This window comes from Gekko japonicus, unplaced genomic scaffold (genome assembly GCF_001447785.1).
Source record: "Gekko japonicus isolate JY-2015 unplaced genomic scaffold, Gekko_japonicus_V1.1 scaffold758, whole genome shotgun sequence".
Taxonomy (NCBI): domain Eukaryota; kingdom Metazoa; phylum Chordata; class Lepidosauria; order Squamata; family Gekkonidae; genus Gekko; species Gekko japonicus.
Genome location: NW_015169197.1, coordinates 309,155 through 332,687, shown reverse-complemented (window position 1 = coordinate 332,687; position 23,533 = coordinate 309,155).

The following is a 23,533-nucleotide window of genomic DNA, read 5'->3' as shown; positions in this document are numbered from 1 at the left end:
TGACTAGTGAGGGAGCATGCTGGACTCTCAATCCAGCAACTCTGTTGTCTGTATCTTGAACTGTCTTGTATTCTTTAGCCCTTTTCAGTTGCTACGATTGGCTATACTATGAGCTCAATAACCACACATCATGAGAGAACACAATGCATGCTGGTGCATGCCCACAGAAAAACCACCGTTGAAGAAGATTGGGTCAAGGGGTCCAATTCTATGGGCCTCCAAACAAGGTGCCTCCATCCATATTCCATTGTTTCCAGTGTGGGAAAAAGTCCCCCCCTCCCTGGGCAAAGAGGCATGCTTGCAGCAGCCACTGGTCAATGCCTTCCATGCCAAGAACCAACAAGAAGCCCAACAGAACAAATGCAGAACCCAGGAATCCAAACAGAACCACAAGCCAATGTGGCAAACCAGACAAAAGTAATGTCAAACCCAAGAATCTAGAAGATCCCCCCCCAAAAAATCCAGAGCAATCCACTGAAGCACATCAGAACAACCTTAAGCAAAGGGAGGAACTTTTGCAAGCACAGCAGAACCAATGTCAACTCAGAGAAGCCCAGCAGAATAAAGTTAGGCAAAGGGGGCACTTTTGCAAGCACAACAGAACCTATGGCAAACCAGAGATGCCCAGCAGAACAATCTCAAGCAAGAGGGGGCACTTTTGCATGCCCAGCAGAACAAATGTCAACCCAGAAAACCCCAGCAAATCTCAAGCAAATCAATGCCAATCCACAGAAGTAAAGGTAAAAGTTTCCCTTGCTCGAAGACCAGTCGAATCCGACCCTAGGGGGTGGTGTTCATCTCTGTTTCCAAGCCAAAGAGCCAGTACTGTCCAAAGATGTTTCCATGGTCATGCAACTGGCATGACTAAATGCCAAGGCATACAGAATGCTGTTACCTTCCCACCGAAACTGTACCTATTTATCTACTTGCAATTTCTTGCTTTCAAATTGCTAGGTTGGCAGGAGCTGAGGCCAGAGACGGGAGTTCACTCCATCACACGACACTAGAGTCTTGAACTGCCAAACTACAGACCTTTTGGTTTGCAGCTCAGTGTCTTAACCTCTGAGCCCCCATGGCCTCCACAGAAGTCTGTGACAATTTTTTTTTGAGCCCCTGGAGGGGATTTTTTATTGATTTTTTTATACTACAAAAAACTACAACAGAAAAAAGGGAAAGGGAAACTACATATACGTGAGAAAGTAAAGTACCCACTACTATCTAAAAACCCAAGAGAGGAGACCCTCCAACTAGCTTTAATACATCAAATCTTCTCATCGTTGTTCTTTTTATGAACTGTGTCAAACCCTTAGAAAACCTTTTACCCTCAAAGTTTACATTTAACTGCCCAATAACAGTATCCCCAATCATCCCCAAGAACCAAAGTTCTCAAAGGCACTGATCAGAGTCCTTCAGCCTTTACTTCTTCTTTTCCCTTCTCTTTCACAGCTTGTAGGGACTTTTGGGGGCTGCTGCCCCCTGCTCAGACAAAGAGTCCTCCCCAGATGAACCAGTTTCCAGCTCGCCACTGGACCTACCTTTTTCTCGTCCTCTGGCCTTCCCAGCTGTTCCTTTAGAAATTCTTGAGCAAGAGCGGCAGATTTCTTACATGTTAAGGCTGTGACGTTATTGAAGATTATAAGAAAGGGCCTTTGTTATTAAACCAGCCAGGGACTAAATGTCCTTCGCAGTGATCAATTTGTTGATTAGTATCAGAGATGACATTCAAAAGAAATATACAGTCCAGTCCTAAGCAGAGTTATACCCTTCCAAGCCCCTTGAAATCAATGGATTTAGGAGGGTATAACTCTGTTTGGGATTTCCACAATAGAGGTTATTCGCGGGCAGTTCTTTGACTGTTGTCTAAAAAACTGGAAAAACAAGAAACTGTTGGTGGAGGAATAGTAGAAGAAATTCTGGCATAATACCGTTGATAAGTAAATGTTTGCCAGTTAAAAAAGCTTCTGCATTGTTAAAAGTCTTTCTTCATTCAGTTGCTCCCTGGAATACCATTGTACCAAATGAAATGCTACAGTTCATAGGTAACTTCCCTGCGCCGGCTCAACCCCGGCCCGGATCCGAACTGCGCATGCCCGGACATGCGCAGTTCGGCCGGCCCCCGAGTAGGGCGTGTTTTCTCCCCGGCGTTTGATCGCGCCGGGGAGAAACGGCGGGGCGGCCGGGGGATCCGTGAGATCGCGCCGCGCCGTGTCAACATTGGCGCGGCTTTTAAAAGCCACGCCTTTTCCCCTGCGTGTGGCAGGGGCCTAAGATTCTCTTCTCTGTTCTCTGGCACCCCCTGGAAGCGCAGGACCATATTGACGTTATCCATTTGCACTTGAAGCATTTGATCTTCCAAAGAAGAAGTTTTCTTTTCCAATTTTTGCACTTTCTTCTTCACTTTCTGCATTGATTCAGCCACTTCCTTTACTTTCTCAGCACCCTGCTTCATTACTTGGATCAAGTCTGTTATTTGCGTTTGTTGTGCAGAAATGCTTGTTGTTACCACGGACATCTGCTCTTTGAAGTTATTCAGCTGTTCCAGTAGAGGGTGCATGAACTCAGCTATAGCCTTTGCCATCTCACTGGTCGTTTCCGGCTTTGGGGACTCTAGTTTTGTTTTCAAAAGTCTCTCTTTGTCTTTGTCCCTCTTCCCCGCCATCTTTTTTCCTGTTTATTTACTTTCGAAAAGTTTTTTAAAGTCTCTGAATATGTGTTTATCTGCTTAGCTCGATTAGGTAAGTACTTCTGGGCAATTTCCCCCCCCTTTCGCTCAACAGTTTATGCGCATGGGAGGCGTCCCCCCCGCTCGCTTTTCCCATTCCATGGAGAAGGGTAGGGAGCATCTTTTCTTTTAAAAATCATTTCTCAGTTGACTCACATTCATAGTTGGTCTTTCAACCCCGCTTCTTCCATCATTCGCCCAGGGAGCGGTGGCGCAGGCAATACAACGCCTGCTGATAACATCTGTAGCGAATCCCCACCGCGGCCGGGTTGAGCCCCCGGCCCTCGTCCCAGCTCCCGCCAACCCAGCGGCTCTAATAACAACAGAGGAATGGGTACCTGCCCTAGGTGGCAGGGGGCACCCTCCTCCTGGCTTATGCTGGGAAGGCGATCGGCAGCAGTAAGGAAAAGGAGAATCGGCGGCGGCGAGAAAGCAATGGCGGCAGCGGAGAGTGACCCAGGAAAGGCAGCGGCTGGATCAAGCGGAGGCGGAGCCGGAGCAACGCGCTGACGTGGGATGCAGCGCGGCAGGAGCCGTCAGGACATTGGCCAAAGCTGCACCCAAAGACGCGCCGCTCCGGGGGAGAGAAAAACCAAGACAGCCTGCTCGAGCCTGGCCGACAGCCATCTGGATCACCGGAACAACAAAGGAAGCTGCCAGAGAAGAAAGGATGATGCCGAATAAAAGGGTGCTGGTAGTACCGCTCTGAGACCCATTAGGGGTCATGGGCGGTATACAAATCACATGTAAATAAATAAAAAAAAATCATTTTTCACGCCCGATCTCCTGCGCTTGACTCGGTTAGCTTCACTCGTACCATTCAGTCTCTCGGCTGGAAGAACCACTGGAGCAAAGGGGAGCCTCGATTCTCTGGCATTCCGCCATCGAAGAGGCTACCCCTCAAAGCTCCTTGGCCAGGGTCCCTTCACCAGGCCCCTGGAGGGGGTTACGAGCCTGCTCACCCCTTCCTTCCGCCGGAGCACGGAGATACCCCCGGGAGGTCCAGGAGGTGAGTCCACAAGCGTGTCGCCACCAACAGGAACTCAGAAGTCTGTGACAATTGTCTCTTTTCCCCTCCCTCCTGTTGCCTGGGAAACAAAGGAGGGGGAAAACAAGCCTGGAGACTTTTAACTGTTGCTATCCTGGAACTAGAGATCAAATTGCCAACATTCGCTGGATTATGGAGAAAGCAAGAGAGTACCAGAAAAAGATCTATTTCTGCTTCATTGACTATGCTAAAGCCTTTGACTGTGTGGATCACAACAAACTATGGCAGGTCCTTAAAGAGATGGGAGTACCAGACCACCTCACATGTCTCTTGAGAAGCCTGTATAAGGGCCAAGAAGCGACAGTTAGAACCGGATATGGAACAACTGATTGGTTTCGCATAGGAAAAGGAGTATGACAAGGATGTATATTGTCGCCTTGCTTATTTAATATATATGCAGAGTACAGCATGCGAAATGCTGGCCTAGATGAATCACAAGCAGGAATTAAGATTGCGGGGGGAAAGATCCACAACCTCAGATATGCAGACGATACCACTCTGATGGCAGAAAGTGAAGAGGACCTAAAGAGCCTCTTGCTCAGGGTAAAAGAGGAGAGCGCAAAAGTGGGCTTGAAGCTCAACATCAAAAAAACTAAGATCATGGCATCCGGCCCCATGACTCCTTGGCAAATAGAAGGGGAAGTCGTGGAAGGAGTGACAGACTTCACGTTCCTGGGATCCCAGATCACCGCAGACTGTGACAGCAGGCATGAAATTAAAAGACGCCTGCTCCTTGGGAGGAAAGCGATGGCGAACCTAAACAGCATGATAAAAAGTAGAGACATCACCCTGCCAACAAAAATCCGCATGGTCAAAGCAATGGTATTCCCAGTAGTCATGTATGGCTGCGAGAGTTGGACTATAAGGAAGGCCGAGCGCAGAAGAATAGATTCTTTAGAACTATGGTGCTGGAGAAGACTCTTGAGAGTCCCTTGGACTGCAAGAAGAACAAATCAGTCAATCCTCAAAGAAATCAACCCTGACTGTTCCCTGGAAGGCCAGATAATGAAACTGAAGCTAAAATACTTTGGCCACCAAATGAGAAGGGAGCACTTATTGGAGAAGACCCTGATGCTGGGAAAGATTGAAGGTCAAAGAAGACGGGGACGGCAAAGGATGAGATGGTTAGACAGTGTCATCGATGCAACGAACATGAAGTTGAGCAAACTTCAGAGGATGGCGGAAGACCGGAAGGCCTGGAGGGAGCTGGTCCATGGGGTCGCAAAGAGTCGGACTCGACTGTGCGACTGAACAACAACAATCCTGAAATCCCAAAGAAAACCTGAACATGGTGGGGAGGTATTTGGGTTCAGGATAACCAGCTTTGCAGGAAGATTCTCTAGTGTGTATTGAGCTAAAAATACCTGGGAAATATCCAATTTTTTTGGCTTGGCTGTATCTGAATGCACTCCCGTACTGATGGATATGCAGATTCTTTTGCTATTACAGATGCAGGTTAACAGCCGGTTAAGTGATTTGTTTTGTCATATTTGCTTTGGGACAGGGTCGGATGGGGGGCGCAGGAGAAATCTTTTTCCAGGGGTCTGTGGTGGAAAGAGCTGGATTAGTGAGCCAGGCCAGAGAAGGTAAGCCATAGAAGCGTCATTGGTTAGCATTTGGTTTTCTTGTAATCTTTATATGCTGCTGTAAGCATTATTTCCCTCTTGCTCCTAATAAAACTTATTTCCATTCATTGTCTCCAAATTTAAAAGAACACCACCCACCATTTGGTAGAAGATCTTTGGCAAAACACATGTATAGTAACTGTATTTTGTAAATGGTGGCAACTTGTATATTTACCAAATACAGTTTGGCAAGGTTGAACAGGCATGGGAAATATGCACATTGCCCCTGTTCACACAACATGCATATTTGAAGGATCAAGGGCCATGTGTAAAGTTGTGAAGACCTGGCAAAGAAATGGAAAAATTCAGAATTTTTTTCTCCTGAGGATTTCCCCCCAAATTTTTTAATGAAACAGTTGGGAAATGTGGGGAAACTGAAAAAAACCTCCTATGAGATATTTTCTGTTTTAGAATGAGTATAAAAGACTTCTCAATGCAAGATTTTTTTCTCAAAATGTGAGGACTTTAATTTTTCCAATTAAAACATTGGGGCATTTGGGGGGACCACTGGGGGGAAAAACCACTTATGAAATTGTTTCTCTTTTTTGAGTGAGAAAAACCTTGTGTTACAAAGTATTTTGTTCATTTCAAATATACTGCATGAAAAAGACTAAGGCCTTTGAGGTAGCACTAAACTCTCATACTGTAGATACATAAAATCTTCAGGATTTTTGTTTAGATGTTAACAATTTGGGCAACAATTAATATGCTATAATGTGCTGGCATTCCTACCTGCTCTGACTCTATAAAACAATTTTGGTCCAAATAACTTATTTACTATAGAATTTGTTTTCTACTAGCTACTTTTACTTTTTTGCTGCTTCTCAGACGGCATAGATTAAAGATATGTCTGCTATGGTAGCACAGAGTCCAGCATTTGCAACTCTTCCTCAAGTAGTACTTGCAATTTTTCTTACTGAAAATCATTTATGTTCCATAAATATGGCAAATAGTACAGATTTATGTGCTAGTTAAGTTATAAATAATGCAATTTGTGTTGTTAAATCAGTAAAAAAAATAGATTTCATATGAAACTGAGTATTGCACATATTTCATCCCCCCCAAGACGTCAACTTTTCAGGACAAAGTCTTTTTTCCCCTTGGTTTCAAAATATCCAGAAACTTTACATCTGTAGTAATGTGAGCTCCTGATAAGCTTGAATGTAACATCTGAAAAGAAGTTTTGTCTTAGCTCAATAGTGGTTCTAAACTGGTGAATTGTCTTTCATTCCCCTTCAATCTCTTTCACTAATATTTTTTATCACCATCTATATTGTTTATCACCATCAAACCGCATATATAATAATTGGATTCAGTATCTTTGTAGACCAGCTGCAATCAAGTAATGGGTTAACATTTAACAGAAAAGGACCTAAGGGTAGTGTATGGTAAAACATCTAAAATATTTGGCCTACTTCTCAACAGCAGTTTTTTTTAAAAAAAATAAGCAAGTAAAAAGGAGGTATGTATAAAAGAGGGTATTGAATTTGAGTCACTGGAAATATCCCAGCAGTATGTATGAAGTTAAAGAAGAAGCATTTGTAACATGGTGTGCTACTCTGGCTAGCCTGTACAACAGGAATATTAAAGAAATAGAATGTATAATTCAGTGTCCAAGGACCAGTCACACTTTACAGACTATGGAAGCCATTGCAAATTTACTATACCACATGCTGTGGAAAAGTTGCCAGCTCTTGAAATACAACATTCTGGCACCTTGGGAGGACCCAAAACTGGGGGCAGAGTTTGCACACACATGGGGCTGAGATCATAGAAGATGTTCTGCACATCAACTCAAAGACTTACCAGGTTTCCTACCATGAAGCCAAACAATCCACATGCAATGTCAGGGCCCTCATGGATAGTCATTCAACCCAGGCTATCATTGTGCCATAACTGGTAAACAAGAAGTAACCTACTAGCAGAGCAGACAACTGAATGGAATTAATTCCTGAGATCAGAATGACAAAGTATATACAACAAAATCATGTTTATGGATAATTTGTATATCCAAAATTAAAAGTAGATTTCAGACAAGATCAAGAGATAACAGAACACTATGTAAAATGTACTTAAAATAAATTTTTGCAGGTGTAAGAGTTTTGTCATCAGTCAATGGAAGGGACCAAACAAATGGCTGTTTTATTTACAGTTTTATCTATTGCTTGTGACAATTTAAAATTTATTTGCATAGTATTGTGATTTCAGTGAATGTCAATTTTATTTTGAAATATAAATGATTTCTTTAAAAAATAGTAAAAAAATGTCTCAAACGCTCTGTATCCAGTCCAACCAGACATAGAATATTGGGGACAAAGACCCTTATTAGGCATGAATGGTATTTTACATTTAATAGGGTGTCTTTTGTTTCAGTTTTCACTCACCATTATTCTACAAGGTGCTTCCAAGTGGGGTGTGAAAACGTGCTGGTGCCACAGCAGCTGCAGCAGTGCAGGAAGGGATGGGAATGGTGTCTACAGCCCCCTGGTCCCACCCTGCTTGTTCTGCTGCCACCCATCCCATATCCACCCCCTACTCCTCTGTTGTGCTTGTGCTTCATTAAGGACAAAAAAAGGGGGGGAGACTGAACCTAAAACCTAGAATTCAGAACCTATAAAGGTTAGTCAAGAATAGAAGAGGGCCAACTCTTAAAATCTAATTATGTAACCTAAAAAATATACATGTATTTATTAAACACAAATTAAAATAACGAATAAGGGCCTATTCACACCTCATATAAAGGGCTGGAAAAAGGGGAATTACCAACCTCCAGGTGAGGCTCCAAGTTACTGACCTCCAGGTGAGGCGTGGAGTTCTCTCAGAATTACTATTGATCTCCAGACTACAGAGATCAAGTTCCCCTGGAGGAAATGACATATTTGGAGGGCAGACTCCATGGCATCACATCCGCACACTCTGCCCCAAAATCTCCATGAATTCCCCAAGCCAGAGTCTGCAACCCTCTCAATTGTGGCTCTGCAGGGGGAATATCTGGATGTTTCACTCACAGCCATCCCACAATTTCTCCAAAACTTCAGAGGAAATGAGGTTTATGTTTTCTCCAGTGTAAAAGGGAGAAAACAGGAGCCCAGCAAGTTGTTCACAGACTGGACATACAGTCGTTTGGATACTCCCCTTTACTGCAAGGTTTATTGTTGTTAATGGTGGCAAGAAAATCCCCTGGTGGAAATCAGACACCTGCCTGCTGTGCTGTGAAGGAGGCAGTCTGGCTGGACCTCTCTGCAGTGGCCCAGGGGCTCCTCTCATGACCTCCGATGAACATGCAGAGTGAGCACATTTTTTCCCATGTGGACAACATTGTCAGCCCACACCGCTCATGCCTGCTCCCTTGGACAGTTGAGCGGTTGGTCTTCCTCAAGGTCAACTTGCCACTGTTCAGCTACCCAGTTATGGATTGTGAAGTTAACTGAAGTGAGCACATGTTTGTGCCTGCATCCTCTCTCAGTCTGTGCTGGGAGGTTGTGGGCAAAACACTCTTCCCAGAGCTTTTAACCAGACTGGAACACATAGCAGGGACAGTAACCATTTCGATTGGCACAGAAACACCCCGTCAGTCTCCCCAGTCTCACTGCCACTCTGAATCCACCTGCTACAAAATGCCATTACAGGACCCTGGCGGCAGTACAGCAAGCACAGGGCGATGTACAGTTCACTGACCAGCCTGCCACCACCCCAAACCAAAATTGCCTCCTGAAATTATGTTGTAATTCACTCTGAGCCCATTTGTGGGATAGAGCGGGGTATAAATAACAGCAGCAGCAGCATCACAAAACCAGTTCTTCTTGAGGGAGATGAGATAGGTGGGCCAGGGCCACAGACAAACCAGCAGCATGCACAGGAGCACCATGAACTCACTAAGTTAAACATTCTTCTTTGCAGGGGTGGGAGGTGGGAAAGGGAGAGCCTGGGATGAAGGACAGCTGCAGCACCTAGGCTGAGGCAGTGATATGGTTGGCTTTGTGCGCTGTTACTGGGAGGGAGGAGGATCAGGGTTGACAAACACAACCCCCTCCCTCTCACTTTATGAGGCCTTCCCTTGAGGAATGGTAAGTTTTCTATGAGTTCTTGGAACTTGGCACTGCTGCCACATTGGACTGGGTTGTGCTGCCAGGCACCGTTGCACTGATTCTGCTGTCCCTCTAACCCCTGGCCCCCTTGCTTGGATTGTGATTCTGTGATAGACTGTCCTGCTGATGTGCTGGCTTCTGCTGTGGGCAGCATTGCTTTGGACTGGTTCTGTCGTCCTGTCCTTCATGCAGAAATGCCTCACCTTACTTCAGAGATTCTCAGATTTGACCTTAGTCCTGTTGGGTTTGGGGCACTGCCACATTGGAACTGGGTTCTGCTGCTGAGCACTAACAGGTTGTACTGGGTTCTGCTGTCCTGCAACCCCCCCCCCTGCTATTTGTGATTCTGTGTGCTTCACATCAGACCTGTTGAGCTGGCCTGGCAGTGGGTTCTGCTGGGTACTAGTAGGTTGTCTGGCACTGGGTTCTGCTGCTGGAGTGAACACGAGTAGATTGCACTGATTCTGTTGTCCTCCATGAAGAAGTGCCCCATCCTATTTCAGAATTTCTCAGATTCTCTGATCTGACCTCTTGGTCCTATTGGGTTGGCACTGCCACAGTGGCACTGGTTCTGGTGGGCACATTGCACTGGTTCTGCTGGTGGCCATGCCCCTCCCCCTTCCCTCCTCACCCCTCAGTTTCTACTGCAGAGATTCTCTGGGAGAATCTGCTGGGCGTGTTGTGTTTGCCTGCCTTTTCCCCCACCCACTATTGGAAACAATGGAAGATGGGGGCACCCCCTTTGGGTTCCCATAGAATTGGACACCATGCTCCAATCTTTGCCAAACTTGTTGGTTCTTTTGGGGAGAGATTCCAGAAAATACACTGCGAACTTGGAACTTCTATCTTAACACCCCCCCCCCCGGCCTCTGGATATACCCAATGAGATGACCATGGAAAAGTCTTTGGACAGTGCTGGCTCTTCGGCTTAAAAACAGAGATGAGCACCGCCCCCTAGAGTTGGATTCAACTGGCTTTCGAGCAAGGGAAACCTTTACAATGGCCCCATAGGGTATAATGGAGCCGAATATATTTGGGGAATCCTGAAGATCTCCTGAATACCAACACAATACAGATAGTGCCTGCTTAACCCTAGCTGTTAAATGCCAGCCCCATAAGAAAATGAAAAACAAAACAATTAAAAAAAAAAATCACGATGAGAAACTCTACACACTTTGCACGGGAAGCCCTCATCGGAAGTGCGAACTTGAAGGAAGAGTCCCTCTCCATACAACTGTCCCCCCCCCCTTATATATGTGTGTGTGTGTGGGGGAAGCTTTTGCAAAAGTTTCAGCAGAGGGAGATCTAGAACTTAATTGTAAAGCAAATTAAAAACATGAGATCCCCCCCCCTCAGTAAATACATCATAATGACCAGCTTACTTATCCGTAAAACCTCCACAAACATAAGGCAAACTCCCTAATCCTCCTATAGTACTCATAGGCTGTGCCCATTCATTTCAATCATGTTTGCACAGGAGAACCTTCCTGTGGCTTGTAGTAAACAACACCAGCTGTAACTCAGAAATGAGTGACTAACACAACAATGCTCCAAACCTCTTTGCATTCAGAAGCAAATTAAAACTAAGAAATACTGTAACGGAAAAGAAATGAATGAAGCGCTGAATAGCATTAACTGTCTCCATCATTAAATCTGATGGTTATGAGATGAATAATCACTACACATTTACCAACCTGCTCCCCCAAACACATTCATAACAACTACTCTTTAGACAGAAAATTGTGTCAGCGTGAAGGAAAGTGCCCCTCCCTGATTATCCCCCCTCCCAAACAAAGCCTTTATGGATTACAGTTATTCTCCTCTTCTTGCTTTTCCAATCTGTTTTCTCATTTTTATGCCACCTCCTTCTACAACCCACATTCTTTTATATCCCCTACTGATTCTGAGAAATCTTACTTTTTAAAACTTTCTTATATCAAATTCTTCTGCTGTTTCATTGCCATCTCCCTTCTTGACTGGTGTAGTGGTTAGGAGTGTGGTCTCTAATCTGGGAGAACTGGGTTTGATTCCCCACTTTTCCACATGCAGCTGCTGGATGACCTTGGGCAATCCAGTCTTTTCAGAGCTGTTCTTTCAAGAGTAGTTCTCAAAGAGCTCTGTCAGTCCCATCTACCTCACAGGGTGCCTGTTGTGGGAAAAGGAAGGAAAAGGAGATTGTAAACCGCTCTGAGACTCTTCCGGGTAGTGAAAGCCGGGGTATAAATCCAATCTCTTCTCTTCTTCTTCTGTGAGGCAGAAGAAGATCCAATCTCTTCTCTTCTTCTCCTCATAGTTTTAGAACTCCTTAAGGGCTATGATTGTGGAGCTGCGGTGGCTCAAGTGGTTAAGACGCTGAACTGCAGGCTGTAGAAGATCAGTAGTTCAGCAGTTCAAGACCCGGGTGCCGCAAGACAGGGTGAGCTCCTGTCTCTAGTTCCAGCTCCTGCCAACCTAGCAGTTCGAAAGCAAGAAATTGCAAGTAGATAAATAGGGACCACTTCGGTGGGAAGGTAACAGCGTTCCGTGCGCCTTGGTGTTTAGTCATGCCGGCCACATGACCACGGAAACGTCTTCGGACAGCGCTGGCTCTTCGGCTTTGAAACGGAGATGAGCACCGCAACCCTAGAGTTGGATTCGACTGGCTTTCGAGCAAGGGAACCTTTACCTTTACCTTAAGGGCTATGATTGCATGCAGATAAAGGAACCCGTATTCTTTGTTGCTAATGCCCCAACTGTATAGGCAAACCATTTTGGAATCTATCATCAGCTTGCCTTCCCAGATATTAAAATGACCAGAGAAGTTCTGCCCTCAGATGCAGCATTGTTTTGGGGTTGCCAGCATTTTTTTCATGACATGACTGCAGAGCAAAAGCAAAGTTCATCAGGTAAAGCTTTTGGTGCATTAGCTTCCTGGGAAAAACTGGATCTGTTTCAGTTTTGTTTTTCATACTAAGTGTAAAGGCACAAATGGGAATGCCTCTTTGAATTGCTGGAAGTGTTGGTAGATGTGTGCCACTGTAGTGTGGCTTCTAGGCCTCCCATTTATCCTCCCAGCACGGGGAATTACCTACATCCAGCCCCAATTTACCACCCACAAGAAACTGAAGAGTGGGGAAAAATATGTTCTTCATATAGTGATGCCCTAGGAATCTCCCCTACTCTCTATGGGAAAGAGAGTAGAGAAGGCAGCCTAGAGCATCACCCAGAAGTGATATCACATCCTCCCCAAACCCCACCCTCCCTAGATACCAGCCCCCAAATCTCCCAGCATTTGTCAAGTCAGTGTTGGGACCCCTAGCAGTTTCATATGTTCACCTAGGGTGCGGTGTTTAAATGCTGATTCAAGCATTGGCGTTTGGAGGGTGTGTGTGTGTGAAATAATTCCTGGCATCTAAACAGAGACATCCCTAATCAAGGAACACCGCAATAGAGTAGAGGTGCATTCTGTGGCTTCCTAATCCTCCAGAAACTTTCCGTTGTCCAATTAGCCTGCCACCTGTTCATTCATGTTGCTAAAAAGGGAGATTCTCTCCTTTCTGATCTCAGTCTTGCTTGTACGATGCCAGGAGATTCTTTAAAACAGCAAAGTGATGATTAAGCAGACCACTGGGATTGAGGAAAGGCCAAGGTGGGGCAGTTGGGGGTCCCCGGACGAGACAGCACCTCCGCATTCTACCTGATGGCTCTCCCTTCTCGAGACCCATTTCTGAAGAATACGGCGAGATCTAAATGAGCAGATTTAAAGAGGAGAATTACTTTCAGTAGGATGAGTTAATTAGAGAATGAAGGGAATAGATTTAGTAATTAATTCAGATTACATAAGGCTATTGAGAATACTATGAATATAATTCATTGAGAAATGCCCATCAGGGAAGCAAAGCTTGTTTTCCTTTTCCCTCCCGCCTAGTCAGTATAACATCTTTTATTCTAAAAGATGCTATTCAGAAATTGAAAAGAAAGCTCATTCTATGGATCCTAATTGGTGTGCAAAGGAACAGTTTACTTGTTCGTTATGACCTGTTTAGAATCCATGTGCCATGCAGGCCATGCGGACAATATATCCCAGAGCAGGGCATTAGTCGGAACCATGCTGGGGCTCCAAGGGTCTTACGCTCATGACCTCGGGGACGAGCAGTAGAAAGCAAGGCTGTCACCCCGTTAGAAAAGAACCTTCGCTGATTAAATCACAAGGTTTAGCCAAGTAATTAATTAATCGATTAAATTGCCACATGAGTAAAAAAAAAACAATACTTCTCGCTTTGGGATGATGTAATCTTGTCCCTTTAGCAGGCATCATCCTGGAAGTGGCATTACCTTGTGTGTAAAAGAGAGGGAGGAATAACTCCTCTAAGACTCCACTGCCCGTTTAATACGAACATATTTTTAAAAAGGCATACCTTCAAAAAATTAAGATTTGCTGCCTGTCTTATCAGGAGAAATTTCTAGTTAATTAAAAGGGGGTTAATTGATTAGTCTCAATAGTATATCAACTACTACAGGCTTTGTAGCAACCTGGGACATTCGCTCTGTGCACAAGGCCTCGATGTTCATAGGCCAGGACCGTACCACTGCGGTGGTGGTGGGAGAAGCACGATTAAAAGCGCTGGCCCCACTCCAGCCTATAGAGTAGGCTGATATCCTTCCCTACTCAACCCTTCCCTCGGCTGTCCTTGAGGGGAGATACAGGAAGATACCTTTCGACCAGAGACTTTGTCAATGTGATTTGAGAGAAGTTAAAACTATTGAACATATGCTTCTCAGGTGCCCATGGTACAAGTCGGTTTGAGCCAAATATATCTTACCTCTGGTAAAGGAAATGCCTGGCCTGATGGACTCTGTGTCAATTACTTATTGTCAGATGATAACCAGACCATCACCAAACTTGTAGCTAAACTCTGTGCAGCTTGTTACTGTATCTGCAAAGAAAAGATTATTTAACCTCTTAAACCTTTTAGACCATGGTTTTTATATTCATATTTTAACAAATTGTTTATATCGGTTATGTATGATGTCATTGATTTGCTAGCATGGTGACGTAACAGATAAAGATTGATTGACTGCATCATGTATTGATTGATTCAGAATATTTGTATGCTGCCTTTCCTCCAAGGAGCTCAAGGCGGTTTTCATCATTCTTTTCTCCCTCCATTTTTTTTTTTTTGCCTTGACCTGGAAGTCCCAGGCTAGACCAATCTCATCAGATCTTGGAAGCTAAGCAGGGTAGGTCCTGGCTAGTATTTGGATGGGTGACCTCCAAGGAATACCAGGGGCATGACACAGAGACGGGCAATGGCAAACCACCTCTGAAATGTCTCTTGCCTTAAAAACAAATCTAGCTCACCACCTAGTGGTACATAATGCTACATGAGCTGGAACGTCTGGCTGCCAGACAATATTAGGATCTCCTGGTTTGGTGTAGTGGTTAAGAGTGGCAGACTCTAACCTGGAGAACCGGGTTTGATTCCCCACTCCTCCACATGCAGCCAGCTGGGTGACCTTGGGTAAGTCACAGTTCTCTCAGAGCTGTTCTCTCAAGAGCAGTTGTCTCAGAGCTCTCTCAACCCCACCTACCACACAGGCAGTGTTCCCTCTAGCTGAGTTAGTGTGAGCTAGCTCACTGTTTCTTAGCCTCCAGCTCAGAGATTTCTGTCTTCGCTCAGGAAGGATGGCTCCAGAGCAAAGTAATTTATGCAGAAGCCAAATTGCTGGCTCACAACTTTAATGCCAGTAGCTCACCAAGTAGAATTTTTGCTCACAAGACTCCACAGTTTAGAGGGAGCATTGCTCACAGGAAGTCTATTGTGAGGAAAGGAAGGGAAGGAGATTGTAAGACACTCTGAGACTCTGAGTGAAGGGCAAGGTATAAATCCAACACTTCTTCTGGCTACACTACAAACAATGCCTGACTTCTGAAACTTGGTACTCAGAGACTGCAAGCCACTGGGTCTCCCAGGCCCTACTCTGAACCAATGCTCCCTCTAAGCTGTGGAGTCTTATGAGCTACTGGCATTACAGTTGTGAGCAAGTAACTTAGCTACTGCATACATTACTTTGCTCTGGAGCCATCCTTCCTGAGCTAATACAAAAATGTGTGACCCAGAGGCTAAAAAACTGAGCTAACTCACACTAACTCAGCTTAGATGGACAACTGCTCTGAACCTCTAGCCATTACAGCACACTGGCTTTCATAGGTGGCTGCTGTTGAACAATAGCAAGCAGCCAAGCTTAAGTGAGTGATACAGTCAGGTGGTATCAAGTCACTCAGTGGTTGCTGCCAGGCCTGGCCCAATGAGTCCTCCCTCAAAGGCCAAAACAGCCCATGGGAAAGGGCCCTGTCCCTTCCCCCTGCCAAAAAACTAAGCCTAGAATCCTGTGGTTGCCTAGAAAGGGTCGCTGAGGGTTGTTGTTTTTTTAAAGCTACAGGCATTCCTTTTATCATTTTGGTTTTTTAAAATCCCTCCCCAATGTATTCTTGTTTAGGTTTCAGATTTTTCTACAAACCTGGGACATATTTCAGGTTTGTAGAAAGATCTGTCTTGTTCTTTCACAGCTCCAGTCATTGGATTTAAGTAGCCTTAGGTTTGGCCGGATTCACTATTAAACTACAAAAGTGGGGACTCACAAGAAACTTTCAGAGATTGGGCATTTGCCTGCTTTTGCTTCCTTCCCTCTTCCTCTTTCTATATCAAAGTTCCACCTCTCTTTCTGCCCCTACCCCTTATATATGAATCTTCCCTCACCCCCTTCTCCCTTGGTCACCTTCTGCATCAGTCTTCCTCCTCTTTGTTCCCTGCCCCCTTCTCTAGCAATACTCTCGTCCCCCCTTACCCCAGACATTCTTAGACATTGTCCCCCCTCTTCCACCTACCCTTTATCAATCTGCCTCCCTCTTTCTCTCCCTTCTCTCATCTGTTTCTTTCCTCAGACAATCTCCTTCTTTTTTCTCCTTCTCTCCCCCCTCCCTCAGACAACCCCCCTTCTTTTCCCCAACCTTAGGAGCTGCGGTGGCTGCAGCTGCATCAGGACCCCCAAGGAGAAAGTGTGGGTCCATGAGACTTGGGGGGGGGGTCCCATCTCCCCCCAGACACTTTCTCTCACACACTTTCTCACTGGGCCTGCTGCTGCTCCTGGACTCCAGGCTGGAACCAAGCAACAACCATGCCACACGTAGTTGCGTTCTCTTTAATGGTCAGGGAACAATCTCTTTTTTGAGAGGGATTTTAAATCCCCAATGTATTTTGTAGAAAAATCTCCTTTCTTACAGTATAGACCTGATCTGTGGATTTATGTATCCACAGATTTGCCCACACTTGAGAGATAGAGATATAGGTGATATAGATATAGATGTAGTTATATACTGAGGGAGATGTCTTTTTACATCATTGTCATTATGTACACAAGTATACCTGAACTGACAAGAACCCTCTACCATACCCGGTGACCCCAGATATTGTGGGCCAAGCTTGCCACTATTGGTATAAGCCCTACCTACAACTTTATCCACATTGCCCTTTCTGGGTTCAGGAAGCTGACAAAGTGTCAGTAAGATTTTTTAAAAAATAGAAACTTCACAAAATATACTCTTTGCATATATCTGAAACAAATATCCAAATTAAAAATATAAGCAAAACAAGGGAGATGATATTTCATGAGCTTTTGCCAAAATAATAACTATGGGTTTTGCAGCAAAATTATGGAATGTGTGCTACAGTGAATATAAACTGACTTAAATATTATAATTTCTCAGGGATGGAACAATGAAAGGGTGGGTAAGAAAAGTTGGTTCAGTTCTCTGATGTATTTTTAAGTCTTTCTTTCCATTTCATTTTCCCCTCTGATTTCTTTTTAACCAAATATTCAATACTTAGTTGAAACTGAAGATAAGTGTTAACACTTTGTCAAACATTTGAATCCCTTCCAGCATATTGTAGTATAATCCGCTGTCCACAAACATCCCCTTCATTATTGCCTAATTACATGCAAATTTCATAAAATGAATGAGTTTTAAGTACTTGTCAATCTGTCATCCTAGGAACCACTGAAACATTTTGACTGCTGGATAAATAATCAGCAATAATCACACTATGCAAATTTGATATTTTCTGTACAATTATCTGAAACCATAAATAACTGGACACAAAGACATTTGGCATTCTTTCAAAAAGACTTGACCTAAAGGTTCCCCCCCCCCTCACCACACACATGCTTGTGGAATTTTTAAAATTCTGACTGAATAAATGTGACCAGTGGAAAAATTACGAGCACTTAACATGCTAATATTTTGGTTTTGGTGGGATTTTTTCCCCCCTACCCATGAAAGGCTGGAATAAAAGTCCTTGTGCTTTTATTTTTAGTTTTAACTGTTAAGTGTATTTGCAATTCTTTCTGTCAGCCTATTTCTTCACATTTCTACTCCTTAAGTCTTTGCTCTTTTTCATGTTTTTAAACAAATTAAAAAAAACATGCTTAGCAATCACAACCTATCCTTATGCACCTGGGATTATTTATGATTATTATATCCATCTTTTTAAAAAATCTTGAAGTGTTTTACTTTTGCCTCCCAATGGTCTTCCATTTAAATAATGATCAGGTTCACACCAGTGCAGCTTCAACCATGCTAGTTATTCTGAAACTATTCACTTGGCCATTAGGAAGTAGGACATTTAGGTAAATCTGAAGCCTAGCATGTCTGAAGAAACTATCCACTATGTTCCTCCAGCCTTTCCCCTTCTCCTATTCTATTGGTCCATCCATTTCTACCCATCTCCACATGCATATCCTGACTGGAAGGTGTGGACAAACAGAAATACTATTAGCTCACACACACACACACACACATATATATTGCACGTCTCTACTCATCTAATTGCTAAAAGTAAATTCACACTATTAGAATACCTGCTGTGGTCACCCATATACAGATAAGGTGTTGAAATAAATCACAAAATGTATAGATTTGCAAAAAAAAAAAGTGGTTTTGTTAATATGTTAAAAAAATTATAGAACCTAATCCAAAGGAAACTTTATTTAATTTGGTGCATCTTTCGATTGTTCTTTTTCCAAGGAGCTGAGGGTGGTGTATGTGGTTCTCCTCTCTTCCATTTTATCATCGGAACAACCCTGTCAAGTAGGCCAGGCAGAGAGAGAGAGAGAGAGGGGATGACTTGCTCAAGGTTACCAAGTAAATTTCATGGCAAACAGGGATTTGAACCCAGTGGTCCCTGGAACTACTCCAACAATTTAACTGCTGCAGCACATTGACTCTTGATAAAATCTTCCACAGAATTTACTTCTTAGGACAAATTAGGAATTGAACCTATTGGTGTAGATTATCCCATTTTCTGGTGTGTGTGTGTGTATGTGTTTGGCCATTCCAAGACATTGTCAAAATTCTGGAAATGGTTGCATGTGTATGTTTGTGTGTTGTATGTTTTCTGGTGCCTTTCTCTTTCAGGCATTATACTTCCATTTAATAGAGAAGATTCTAGGCCTAGCCCCAGATTCCAGACTCTTCATCAAAGAGTCTTGTATACCTGATGCCTGAAGTACATGTGTGTGTGTGTTTGGCCATTCCAAGACATTGTCAAAATTCTGGAAATGGTTGCATGTGTATGTTTGTGTGTTGTATGTTTTCTGGTGCCTTTCTCTTTCAGGCATTATACTTCCATTTAATAGAGAAGATTCTAGGCCTAGCCCCAGATTCCAGACTCTTCATCAAAGAGTCTTGTATACCTGATGCCTGAAGTACAGATTTTATTTATTTATTTATTTACTTCATTAGATTTCTTGACTGCCCTTTCCCACTTACACGGGCAGTTTACAACAAAATAGTTCAATACATTATGATACTATTGAGTTGATAAAGCAAGGATTGTGTATCAGGCAGCACTGATACCAGGCCAGGCCCACTCAGTGATTTCATACTCATGGTTAGTAACATACCCTGTACTATTCCTGTAGAGGGCTCTAAGATAAGACCTCACACAGTTTCAGGAAATTCATTTAGTTAGATCCCAGCTTGAAGTTATGCCACTTCTAGTTCAAAGCCTATGATCAGGGATTCACATTGATTTCACATCCTAGATACTTTTATTCTCATTCCTCAATGAGTATGCATTTACAACAATTGCCCTTTGGACAATAATGGCTAAATGATGATGAATTTACCACCTATGTTAATGCTCACAAAATGTCTTTTCCTCCTTAAATGGTAATTTTCTTTGAGAATCAGCTCAAGACACTGAAGTCCTTTTCAGCTGTTTAAATCATACCAAAATAAGTATGCAGTAATTCTAGAAATAAATTGCTTCCAAACCCTTTCCCCCAAAAGCTGTACCTGATGGTCTGCTGACTGCCAGTAAAAACATGTCATGGGGCTCAGTTGACTGTATCATGAGAGGGAAGCAGTCGCTCTTCTGATCTCATTCACCAGGCACATTGTCTTCCTAAGGAAATCTACCTCCATAGCTGGACATACTTTGATCATAATCTGTCCCACAGTGCCTTCTTAAAGTGCTTAGATGCAACAGCCCCTGCTTCATTCTTGCTGAGAAATCAAAGATTGTTGAGAATCACACTGCACAACTCCAGGGAATTTCTCAAGATCACAAGCACTACCTCCAACTCCATGCATAGGCGTAATCTTTGTGGGGGCGGCGGGGCTTCAGCCCCCACCGAAATTTTCAGGATGGTGCTCAGCCTCCCCCGGGAGCCACCCTTGCTCCTAGAAAAGCAATGCCTCTGGCCCAGCCCCAGCCCCCCCCCCGGGAAATTGGAAAGTCTACACCCTTACTGTTTGATTGTGCAGTTAACCATGGTTTAGTGATTTTAAATGGCTTTGAGAATCTAGAACCTCATGGTGATTTTACCTCCCGCGCCCCCCCCCCCGCCCCCCCCCCCCCGGGAAATTGGAAAGTCTACACCCTTGTCTCCATGCATGACATTGTGCTGATAGGGCACATTGTGATCCATATACTCTTGAAGCTCCTACCGTGCTACAAATCACAACACTCACTTCAGCCTCAAGACACAGTAAAAAAAAGCATGCAAATGGGCCAGCAAAGCACCTTTTGACCAATCGAGGCTCAAGTTCAAAGGCCAGTTGACCAATCAGAACAAAGTTTACTTACACTATGTTGATACAGCTCAACAAAAGAATATTGAAAAATATGGCAACATGTATAAAGAAAGAAGTGCTTCACAGACAAAGAAACAGTGGAGTAAGAGATGCCATGTATAATCTGCATTGCCACCATGCTTTGGTGGGAACTGCAGCAGCAAGACAGGATACGTTGTGATCATGTCACTATGTGAAGGCACCGAAACACCATCATTTTGAAAACTGTGTCTTTCTGTTTACAGCAGATAAGATTTGCCCTCAGTAGCTTCTGATCTCCTTCTGTAAACCTGGAATCCTGGTTCTAAGGAGGCATATTTAACTAGTAACATACCACAGGAAGAAAAAAAAATGTTCACATTATATGGGGTTAATCAGGCCACGTGTTTTCATCAGGTATCCTGAATAAGAAGATCCACTGCAGCTCCATACTGTACTACATAGTCTCATTAACATTCTTGGCAAATACTCTGCATGTTCAATGAGCCAGAAATAGTGCTCGGAGGCGACCTCCTGGCCACACTCCATGCTCAGCTACATATTAGGGAAGGTTAACTCATAACATCCCTGTGTTGCCATTCAATGTGTAACTGAGACAATTCTAACTGCATCTACTATAGGGAGTACTGTGTGTCCCACTCCAGGTCCCACAACTTAAAATTTTTCCAGTAAATGTGAACACTGATAATCAATGGCATTTACTATGATCAGCACAGTGCAAAAATATATCTGTATTAATGTTCTGAATGAAGCAACCACTTAAAATACATCAATTGCCTATCTTGCCGAATGTACATTTTTCATAGGAGCAAAATGGTATGGACTAAACACTTGTCAAAATAGCTAATAAAATATGTACAGCATTATGTTTCCACAGCCAGTTTTCATTGAATAGTGATCAAGAATTTAAAACTGTAGTGTTGAGAAACAAGAATTTATATCCTGTATCCCTGCATTATGTTTCCACAGCCAGTTTTAATTGAATAGTGATCAAGAATTTAAAACTGAGAAACAAGAATTTATATCCTGTATCCTAAATAAGTATGAAACATGAGTTTAATATTAGTATGGGTATAATACTGGAAACCCACAAGAATTTCAGATGATTTGGGAACACATACATCAAAACCTTTTAATTGAATAACAGCAATATTAGTCATAACGTAACAGTAACAAATCACAGTCTTAGCATTTTTCTTTTGATTGACAAATTAATGATCTCACATGCTAAGAATAAGAGAATGGCTTTCAGCACATCATAATTATCTGAAGTTAAACCAAATCACCTTGCATGACATTCTATGTGCTCATCTCAGTTCCCCATATGAATCTGCAGTAGTTATAAAGAATCGGTAATTGATCCATTGAATATTGTTCTGTACCATTCATTGTAGTTGTTATGCCCTTGGATAGTCTTCACCGTCTTACTATTTCATCATGACATTTAAAACCGATGTCTGCACTGCCGTGCAAGCTCTTGCACTTTTATACCAATGCTTTGTAATAACATAGGAATTTGGATAATTATTTATTAATACATCTGTGCTAGAAACATTAATATTATAATGATAAAATAATGCACCATATGAAAATTCAGAAAATTGTGTGTGAGTGTGTGTTTACATTTGAAATGAAGGACAGGATGCATTTCTTTAAGGGAAAAAAATGATCAAACTGTGCCATTTACAGTGCCATCCAAAACAGTGCTACACCCTTCTAAACCCATTGACATCGATGGATTTAGACAGGTAACTGTGTTTAGGATTGCACTGCTCTTGTCAGAAATTCTCGGTGATGTGTGCCCTGCAGTGTAGCCATTTCAGTACAAATGCCTCCTATGGTTATAAGGGGGGGGGCACTAATGTCACTTTTCTAAATACTACATTAATTGACTTCTAGAAGTCATGACTTTATTCTTTCTCACCCATTTCTTTCCCAATGTGAAACAAATTAATTAACGTTATTTAGCTTTAACCATCACTAACATACATAAAAACAACAAGAAGAGATATTAGATTTATACCCCACCCTTCACTCAGAGTCTCAAAGTGGCTTACAAACTCCTTTCCCTTCCCCTCCCCACAACAGATACCCTGTGAGATAGGTGGGGCTGAGAGAGCTCTTTCCAGAACTGTCCTTGAGAGAACAGCTCTGACAGAACTATGGCTTGCCCAAGGTCATCCAGCAGCTGCAAGTGGAGGAGTGGGGAATCAAACCCGGTTCTCCCAGATTAGAGTCCACGCACATAACCACTACACTAAAACAGTAGCATAAATTTAACACTGACCCCTGCCTCAAGGAACTCTCCAAGAGAGGGAGGTTAATATATGGAAAGGATAGAAAAACAGAAGAAAGGGGCCCGGTATGCTGGGAACTTTGCTAAGCATGATCTAAATAACCACTCCACTCATTTCACAAATAGGGTTACCAACCACATTGTGGGGCCTGGAGTTCTGTCTGAATTATAACTGATCTCCAGATTACAGAGATCAGATCTCCTGGATGAAATGGCAGGTTCAGAGAGTGAACTCTATGGTATACCATAGAACATATGGCCCATGGGCCAGAACCAGCCGTCCAGGGCTCTTATCTGGCCCGCTAGCAACTGGCCATTACCTTCATTGCCAGATGACAGAAGCTGTGCATTATGTCCCTGTATACTGTCCCAGGGCTAATGAGTAATGGGCGGTGGAAGCAGGAGGGCGGGCATCAAGGAAATGCTATGAGAGTGTTAATGTTTTAAGGTTGTTTGTATTTTAAGTAAAAAAACCCAGTATCATTAATTGGGTTTGCCTGTGTCCTTTATGTTTACTTCTGTAATGCCTGTACCTGGCACTACATTTTATGGCACATGTGGCCTGGCCTGAAAAAGTGACATTTACATCAGATCTGGCTCATAGAATCTAGGAGAAACAGAAGTCCTAGAGATACACC